The sequence below is a fragment of the Pteropus vampyrus genome, unplaced genomic scaffold (genome assembly GCF_000151845.1).
Source record: "Pteropus vampyrus isolate Shadow unplaced genomic scaffold, Pvam_2.0 Scaffold219, whole genome shotgun sequence".
Classification (NCBI taxonomy): Eukaryota; Metazoa; Chordata; class Mammalia; order Chiroptera; family Pteropodidae; genus Pteropus; species Pteropus vampyrus.
This window is the reverse complement of record NW_011889000.1, coordinates 719236-728945: the sequence shown is the minus strand read 5'-3', so window position 1 is coordinate 728945 and position 9710 is coordinate 719236. Positions and strand designations below refer to the sequence as shown.

The window sequence follows — 9710 nt, the reverse complement described above, 5'->3', positions numbered from 1 at the left end:
CTGTTCAGAGGGGTTCATCAGGCCCATGGCTTTCCCCCTATATTATCTCTCTTCTGATCCCTCAGCACACTCTAGACTGCGTGAAACCTTGTTAGACCTTTCCCCACGGAGCAGCGGAGAGTCGGGGCTTGGAAAAGCCGGGAGGCGAGGAGCCGAGGGCGCAGGCGCAGTGCGCTCAGGTACGCGCGCCGGCGGCCCCGCCCCCGCCAAGACGAGCACAGCCCGACGGGCGGGGAGAACCTGGGGGACGGGGCGGAGCCTCGGGGCGCTGCCGCGCGAGGTGGCCCGAGCCACGGTTCCCGCGGGCGGCGACGGCACAGCGCCCACTGCCCGGAGCAGGTAACCGGCCTCAGCGCCGTGTGGGGGCAGGGCGCCCCGAGAGCCGCGCGTGGAGACCCCCGGGCCCCGGCGGGCAGGGGAGCCCGCGGGCCCGGGGGCGCCGTCCGGGGGGCCAACCCGGGGGCTCTGCGTGGCGTGGGCCCCCCAGAGCGGGCTCGCGGGGTTTGGGGTGGAGGTAAGAGCAGCCCCCGCCTCAGCGAGTAGCCCCCGAGTCCCCAGCCTCGCGGGTCAGAGGGTGGAGCGACTGTTCTGCATGTTTTTTTCGTGTCCTTTAACTTTATTTTTCTTTTTAATGTCGTCTTGGTTGGGGCCCCGGGTGACTTGCTCCAGAGCGTCCTCAGCGACGCCTGTTCTCCGGAGGCCTGGGGGAGGCTTTAGGGCCCCTGGACAGCCGCGATCCCCCCCGTAGCGCAGGGTGGGCTGTGCGGCGAGGCCGGGACCCCGCCCTGCCGGGTTCTCGAGTCCGTTCAGCGGGACCCCCGGACCGAGGGCGGGCCACGCGTCCCCCACGACCCGCCCCGGGTGGGCTCCGGGCTCCCGAGGAAAACGGAAGCGACCTTCCTTTGCCTGGAGAGTCTGATGGGAACTGATTAGCGGACTTTTCATCTGTGATGTTTCTGAAACTTTTTGAAGCTGCGAAGGGGTGTTACAGTGTTACCTTTCTGTGTTGTTTTGCCAAACACAAATTATCTACCCCAAATTATCTAGATTTTAGATTTGGCTTATTTCTCTTCCCGCCCCCCCTTTTTTTTTTTTGTAAATTCTTTGTTATAGTTTCCTTTAAATAAAGGAAAATACTATGGGCGAATTGCGATGTAAATTGCACACACTCGTCCAGGTATAAGCAAGACAGATGCCCAGCCAAAAACATTGATTTTTATTAGAATATTTAAAATACAGCATGGGAAAGGAGTGCTTTTGTATTTAAAATATTGTACTGATTCTCACTTCAGGTAGGCGGTTAATAGAATTCTGTAAAAAAAAAAAAAAAAAAGGCCTGGAAATATTGAGAGTAAACAATAACACCCCCTATTTACCAGTGTAATATTCTAGTATGTAACTTTCCTATGGTTAAAAAATTGCTTTTTCTGGAAGGAAATGTTTATATTGCTTGCTTTTGAGAGCTGGCGTTGGAGATTTGCTTTTATCACCTTTCGTATTTTGTATTTTTTGCCAATGACTGAGTTACTTTCATAACTGGAGGAAAAAGACTTCGTAAAAATTTGCTCTTTTTTTTTTTTAAGTATCTCTTGTAATTATTATCTCCTCTTGATTTATAATGAATAATTCAATTCGTAAATTTAATTTATGAATAAAACTGAAAAATTGAGAGATTAATTCAGGTTGAGAGAAAATGAGTTTGAGATTCTTGCAAGACATCTGGCAGAGTTGTCTAGTTGGCAGTTTAATATTTTGGTGTCGGGATTTTCTAAATTCAGGATCGGAGTTGTAGATGTTGGAAGCATCTGGATTGTGGTAGTTAGTCCTATGAGAGTAGAAGAAATCATTCAAGTAACTAGAGTAAGGAGAGAGGAAGACCGAGGATAGGAAACGTCAATATTTAAGTGAAAGTCAAGGAAACCGAGGAGCATTCAGGAAAGGAGGAGGAACTCTAGCAGACAGTGGTGTCATAAAAGCCAGGGGAGGAAATAGTTTAATGAGAGGAGAAATCTGAGTCAGATGAGTCAGAGGAATCTGGGAGATAGGTTCTGATAAAGTGCCTCTTGGCTTTGCTAGTTAGGAGAGGGTCATTGATCTCAGCAAACAATTTAAGTAAAATGATGAGTATGGGAACTGAATTTGAATTTGAGGAGTAAATAGAGGGTGAGGAAATAAAGATATGGAGTGTAGAATCCTTATTTTGAGAATCAAATATTAGAAGGAGTGACAGGGTGGTGAGAGGGAGTTTCTAGTCAGATTGGAAAGAATATAATTAAAGCACCTTTTTGTTAAAGGGCATTGTTCTCTCTCGTGGTTAAGTAGCAGAAGCTGAGAGCAAGTAGCTGAGCATATTGATAGAAGTACAGTATTAGAAGTGTATTTCATCTCCCACATTCAAATTATGAGCCCTGTTTTAGTGGTATTTTGGTCTTTTGGGTTCAGGTGTTGCTATCAGTGTTGAAGTCACACTTTAACTAACTGTATTGATCACATTTCACCTGAGTTCCAGTACTGTGATACTCCCGATTTACTTTTAAGTCATGTGATTCCTTCGTGTATATACTTCATATATACCTCAATGACTTCTAGAAATCTAAATGTAGAAATCATGCATTTTTGATTAAATCTACCCACGAAGCATATATCGCTTCAGGCCTTTGCATTCAAGGGAAAATGCTCTTCTTAGATTAAAATTTCATTATAATGAGTTCCACTTCAATCTTCATTGAAAGTTTAGATTTTTTTGTTATTTTTCAGATAAGTAATTTTATGTGTATTTTCCTTAGGTATATTAAAAGAATAGCTAAAGTTGGAAAAGGACAGGTTGATAAGGTTGTGGAGCAACTGGAACTCTGGTTCTCTGCTGGTAGAAGTTAAATTAGTGCCATTAGTTTGGAAAACTTCCCGGCAGTATCTACTAAAGTGAAACACATGCATAAATTACACTCAAACTATACCTGACAAATTCTAGAAAATGCAAACCAGTCTAGAGTATAGAAAACGGATCAGTTGATACTCAAGGATGGGGACAAGGGCAAGTAAGGAAGGATGATGAGTTAAAAGGGGTATGAGGAAACTTTGGGGCATGGTGGATGTATTCGTTTTCTTGACTGTGAAGACGCTTTTATCAATGTACACATATGTCTGACTCATTTAATTGTACATTTTAAATTGTGCAATTTACTGTAAGTCAGTTGTACCTTAATAAAGCTATAAAAAAGAGTAAATAAAAGTAGAGAGTGAAAGAAGACACACCATTTAAGTGTAAGTATACAGTTGACCCTTGAACGACATGGGATTTAGGGATGCCAACCTCCCACACAATGGAAAATATCCACACATAACTTTTGATTCCCCCAAAACTTTACTAATAGCCTGCTGTTGACCAGAGCCTTGGCAATAAACATAAACAGTTGATTAATGCATATTTTATATGTTATGTGTATTATATACTGTATTCTTACAGTAAACTCTAGAAATGGTTAAGAAAATCATAAGAGAAAATACATTTACACTATTGAAAAAAGCCACATATAAGTGGACTCATGCAATTCAAATAGGTGTTTTTCAAGGGTCAACTATGTATTTCTTTTAAATACTGTAGTTATCTCAAAGTGATGGGATTATGGATATTTTTCCTTTGTTTATATAGTTTTCTGTATCTTATTTTCTACTATAACCATGTATTTACTTAATTCTTAAATGAGAAATGATTTATATGTGCAAAATAGTACTTTGACACATCTACAAATTTGGAGAATACAAATAAAATACATGGCCCTGTACCCATGTCATACTTTAGAAATAATACATAGTATATTTGAAAGATCGAGTGTGTCTTTCTCCCTGATTGTATCTTTCTCTTTCCATGCTCCTTGGTTTTCTGTATAGTTTTACTACATATTTATATGCTCCTAAATAATGTATTATTTAGTTTTGTCTGTTCTCTCACCTTTTTTTGGCACACAGTATATTTGTGAGATTCATCTATGTTGACGCGTTATGGTTGTTTACTTTCTGTTGCTGCGTTTCATTTCATTGTACAACTTTAGCACTGTTTATCCATCTTCCTGTTAATGGGTATTTGAGGGAGTCTTCAGTTTCCTTTTTTAATTTAATTTTTACTTTTCGCCTTTAAAAACTGGCTTGTTCTGACCATTCTAGTCTATGTTTCTTTGTGTACATATGCAAGAATTTCCCTGGCTTTTTGCCTAGGAAAGTTGTGGATCTTCAGTTTCGCTAGATAATAAACTGTTTTATAAAGCGGTTGTACCAGTTTACACTCTGACAAGCAGTATTGGCATTATTTGCTTTCTCAACAACATTGAGACATTTGTATAACAACATTGGTAATTATCTGAATTTTTTCTTTTCAACAATCTGGTGGGTGAGAAATGGTTCCCCACGGGGAGTTTAATTTATGTTTCCTTAATTACTAATGATGTTGAACCTTTTATAATTCCTCTTCTGTGGGATGTCTATATCTTTTGCCTGTTTTTTCATATTAAAAAAAAAAACTCTTTTTAAAGTTGATTTCTAGAAGTTTGGTTTTTTTGAAAACATATTCGGGGTGATAATTCTTCGTCAGTTATACGTGTGGCAAATATCTTTTTCCTAGTAAATAGCTTGTCTTCTTACTTTATAGAGGTTTCTGGTGGACACATTCTCTAGTTTAATGTAGTTGAATATGTCAGCCTTTTCCTTACGGTGAGTGCTTTTGGCATCTTGTTTAACAAACCTTTCCCTTCCTTGAGGTCATAAAGACATAGTCTGGTATTTTCTTCTAAAAGCTTGAAAATGTTGCCTTTCATATTTATGTCTTAATCCATGTGAAAATGATTTTTGTGGGGTATGAAGTGGGCATAGTTTTTGAGTTTTTGATTTTCCATATGGGTAACCTTTTTTCCAGCATCATTTATTGATTATTCTGTTTTTCCTCCCAGTGATCCATAAGTATCATAGGTTTCTGGGCTCTTTTTCCTTAGGTCTCTGTGTATCCTTCCCAGTCTTATTTACTTTAGTTGTATAAAGAGCCTCCATACCTAAGAGAGCAATCACCCACCTATGCTTCTTTTAAAACTAGAGTCCCCTCAAATTAATGTTTAATTTTTTTTCTAAAGTAAATTTTTAATAGTAGTATAATGTGTTATTTAAGTCTTGAATATCTACAGTAAATCACCCGAGGACACAAGTAATACTGAAGCTACTTTAATGCAGACTATATCAGACGGTCTTAGTTTTTGCAAATCCTGTCTCAACTCCCGAGAGTTAATTTTAACCTAAAAAGTTAAGGTAGGATTTTCAGTTTGGGAATATAGTTAAGATATTTGGAAAAACCTGCACCCTAAAAATAGCCAGGAACGTTGTATTTACAAGAAAAATTAAAAGGTAGTTAAGAATTGATATGTCAGAATCCAAGGGGAAGCTGAAAATCTGTATGACTAAAGGAGCGCTTAAGTTTTATTTGCTCTGAAGGTATTTGCTCTACTGGGGAAACTTGCCTGGATTTGAATAAGAACTGGTAGATTTGCAGGGTGGGAGGCATAGTTAGAAGTTAGCCTAGGGCTCATTTAAGGTAAGCTAATAAGAGACTTCCTGTTATTCTGAGATCCCAAAGGTCTGGATGTCTTTTAAAGGATGAAAACTCTACTTCCTTCTAGGATCTGCGATGAAAGTTGCCTTGATGCCAAGCTTGAAAATGATTTTTCTGTTTTTCCTTCCAGTGATCCATAGTATCAGGGGATGTAAACAGGGGAATAAAGCCTACCCTTGGGAAGTTGCAACCATCAGACCATGAGGGAAATTCACATCACGTGGTAGTCTAAAAAAATTTCAAAATGTGAATTTCAAAAGAAAAAAAAATTTTTTTTTTTTAAATATAATTCATGTACCATAAAATTCACTTTTTTAAAGTGTACAGTTCAATGGGTTTTTGGATATTACATTAATAACTTTTTTAAATTGTGGTAAAATACATATAGCATCAAATTTGCCATTTTAACTATGTTTAATCAATGGGTTTTTTTTTTTTTTGGTATATTCACAAAATCAAGCAAGCATCATCACATCCAATTCCAAAACACTTTCATCACCCCCAAAAGAGACCTTGTACCTGTAACTAGTCACTCTACATTTCCCCTTCTCCCCCCAACACCTGGCTGTCACTAATCTACATTCTGTCTCTGTGGATTTGCTTATTCTGGGTATTTCATATGAATGAAATCATACAATATGTAGTCATTTGTGTCTTGCTGCTTTCACTTAGCATAATGTTCTTCAGGTTAATTCATGTAGCATGAATCAGTACTTCAGTCCTTTTTATGGCTGAATAAATATTACATTCTTTGAATATATCACATTTTATTTTTCCTATTCATTAGTTGATGGACATTTGGGTTGTATCCACTTTTTGGCTATTATGAATAATTTGCTGTAGATGTTTGTATGGAAATATATTTTTCATTCTCATAGGTAAATTTACCTAGGAGCGGAATTGCTGGATCATATGGTAATTCTGGGTTTAAGTTTTTGAGGAACTGCCAAACAGTGTGTGGTAGTCATCCATATTCTTTCCTTTTTTTAAATTTTTAAAAAAATTTTTCGTGTGGATAGTCAGTCGTCCCAGCACCAATTGTTGAAAAGACTTCTTTTCTCTTTAAAGTTTCTTAGCACCTTTGTTAAAAATCAATTGACTATAAATGTAAAGATTTATTTCTGGGCTCTCTGTTTTATTCCATTGATCTATATGTATGTCCTTATGCAAATATCACAATTTTAATTACAACAATTTTGTAGTAAACTTTGAAGTCAAGAAATATATCTTCCAGCTTTGTTCTTTTTCAAGATTATTTCAGCTGTTCTGTGCCTTTTGCATTTCCATATGAATTTTAGGATCGCTTTGTCAGTTTCTGTAAAGAATCTGGAAGGGATTTTTGTGGAGATGTGTTGAATCTGTGGGTAATTTTGGGAGTACTGCCATCTCAATAATATTATGGCTTCCGATCCATGAACATGGGCTGTCTTTCCATTTATCGAAGTCTTCTTTAATATTTTTCAGTAATGTTTTATAGTTTTCAGTGTACAAATCTTTCGCTTCTCTTGTTAAAGTATTCCTAAGTCTTTTAGGGTTCTTTTTTTTTTTATGTTATTAATGGAATGTATTTCTTAATTTCAGTTTAGGCTGTTCATTGTTAGTATACAGAAATACAACTTTTTTTTTATATCGATCTTATGTCTTGCAGCTGTATTCAATTTGTTTATTACTTCTAGTAGTTTTTTAGGGGATTCTTTTGGCTTTTTTTATTTGCAAGATTAAGTTGTCTGTGAATAACGAGAGTTTTATTTCTTTATTTCTAGCATGGATTCCCTTTATGTCTTCCTAGTCTAATTGCTCTGGCTAGAATCTCCAGTACAGTTTTGAACAGAAGTGGTGTGAGTGGACATCCTTGTCTTTTGCCTGGGCTTACAGGGAAAACATTGGGTCTTTTAGCAGCTACTATGATATTAACTGTAGGATTTTATAGATACTTTTTATGATGTCGAGAAATTCTCTTCTAGTTTGATCAGCTTTTTAAAAAAATCATGAATGACTTGGATTTTTCCAGCCTTCTTTTTGTATTTGTTTTGGTGATCATGTAGTTTTTGTCCCATATTCTATTATATAATGTATTATGTAAGTTGATTTTCAGATATGTAATATTTATGATATATAATTTTTTCTGTATGTTCCTGGATTTGGTTTGCTAGTATTTTGTTGAGGATTTTTGTGTCCATATTTATGAGAGATAGCCATCCTTTTACTTTTAACTTATTTGTGTCTTTATATTTAAAGTATATTTCTTATAACCAGCATATACTTGGATCACACATTTTTAACCAATATAACAATCTCTGCCTTTTAATTGGTATATTTAGAGCATTTAAACTTAGTGTGATTATTGGTTTAATTTAAATCAATCATCTTGCAGTTTTCTATTTATCACACCTGTTCTTTGTACCTCCTAGTCTGTCGTGTTGCTCTTTGTTGTCCATTCATCCAAGCTGTTCTTTGCCCCCACTTTCTTATTTTTTTATGCTTTCTTTTATATTAACTGAGAAAACATTTTTTTGTATGATTCCATTTGATCAGCTTTTGGCTTATTAGCTAAACTATTTTCTTATTTTAGTCATTGGTTTAGGATTTATAGTACATGTCTTTAACTTTGCACAGTCTATCGTCAAATGGTGTTTTATACCACATCACATCTAGTAAGAGAAACTTACAATAGAATACTTCTGTATCTCCCCATATCACCATGTTATTATTTTTACCTAAGCATCAATAATCGTTTGAAGAGATTTAAGTAATAACAAATCTTCTATATTTTTATCCATGGTTCTCTAGTGTAGACCCAAATTTCCATCTAGTATCATTCTTCTGCCTGAAGGGTGTCCTTGAACTCTTCTCATGGTGTGGATCTGCTGGTGGTTCATTCTTTCACCTTTCATGTGTCTGAAAGAAGGCTTATGTCACCTCTCTTTTTGAAAGATTTTCTTGAGGCATCAAATTCCACATTGACAGTTTTTTTTTCTTTCACAATTTTGAAGATTTTGCTCCCCTGATTTGTGCTTGCATTCTTTCCAATGAGAATTATGCTACTTTGTTCCTATATATATTATGTCTTTTTTTTTTTTTCTAGAGCTCTTTTAAGATTTCCTCTTCATCACTGGTTTTGAGCCATGTTATTATGATATGTTTTGGTGTTGTTTTCTTCAGAATTCCTGTGCTTGGTGTTCATCGAAGTTCTTAGATCTGTGGTTTGTAGTTATCAAATTTGGAAAATATTTTATCCAAATTATTTTTTCTTTATTATTATTCTTTAAATATTTTTTCTGCATCCCCCATCTTCTTCATTACATGTATATTAGACTGCTTGAAATTGTCTCATGGGTCACAGGTGTTCTTCACATTTTTGTGTTTATGCTTTCTTTTCTCTGTGATTTTATTTTGGATCGTTTTTTACTGTATCTTTAAGTTTGTTAATCTTTTTTTTTTTTTTGCAATATCTAATCTGCTATTAATCCTATCAGCTGTATTTTCCATCTCAGACAGTGTAGTTTTTATTTTTAGAAGTTGAGTTTGTGTCTCTCTTTCTGTCTTTCGTGTCTCTGCTTTTTGCACATATAGAATGCAGTTATAACTGTTATCATTTCCTTAATTGTCTGCATCAGTTCTGATTAATTCCAATTGGTTAATTTTTCCCCTTTCTATTGCTTATATTTTCTTTGCTTCTTTGCATGTCTGGTAATTTTTTATTGGATGCCAGACATTGTGAATTTTACCTTATGTACTGGATATTTTTAGATTTCTATAAATATTTTTTGTTTTGGAAGATAGTTAAGTTTCATGGGAATCATTTGATATTTCTGAGTCTTGCTTTTAAGATTTGTTAGGTGAGGTAAGTCTACCAGTGAGGTAAGACCCCTTCCGAGTACTCTACTTAATTCCTTGTGAATTATGAGGTTTTTCCAGCCTGGTTTCTGGGAATAGGCATTATTACTGACGTTGGTGAGTACTGGTCATGGTTTTTGTAACCTTTTCTGGTGGTGTTCTGCCAGTCTTATGTAGATTTTTTGTGTGCATGCTCTTTGTGTGCAGTGCTGTGCTGAATACTCGAGTGGGACCCTCTGCCGATGTCTGTAATTCTGTGTGCACCTCTGTACTGTTCAGT

At 36.7% G+C, this 9710-nt stretch overlaps 1 protein-coding gene across 1 annotated transcript in view; it reads left to right on the top strand.

Annotated features, from left to right (window-relative positions):
• Positions 1–231: 231 nt before the first annotated feature.
• The window catches only part of TC2N (tandem C2 domains, nuclear), a 35914-nt gene continuing 26435 nt past the window's right edge, over positions 232–9710 (top strand). Inside the window, exon 1 of the mRNA XM_011373151.2 lies at positions 232–339. The gene's annotated coding sequence lies outside the window, so the exon portion shown is untranslated. The remainder of the gene's footprint in view (positions 340–9710) is intronic.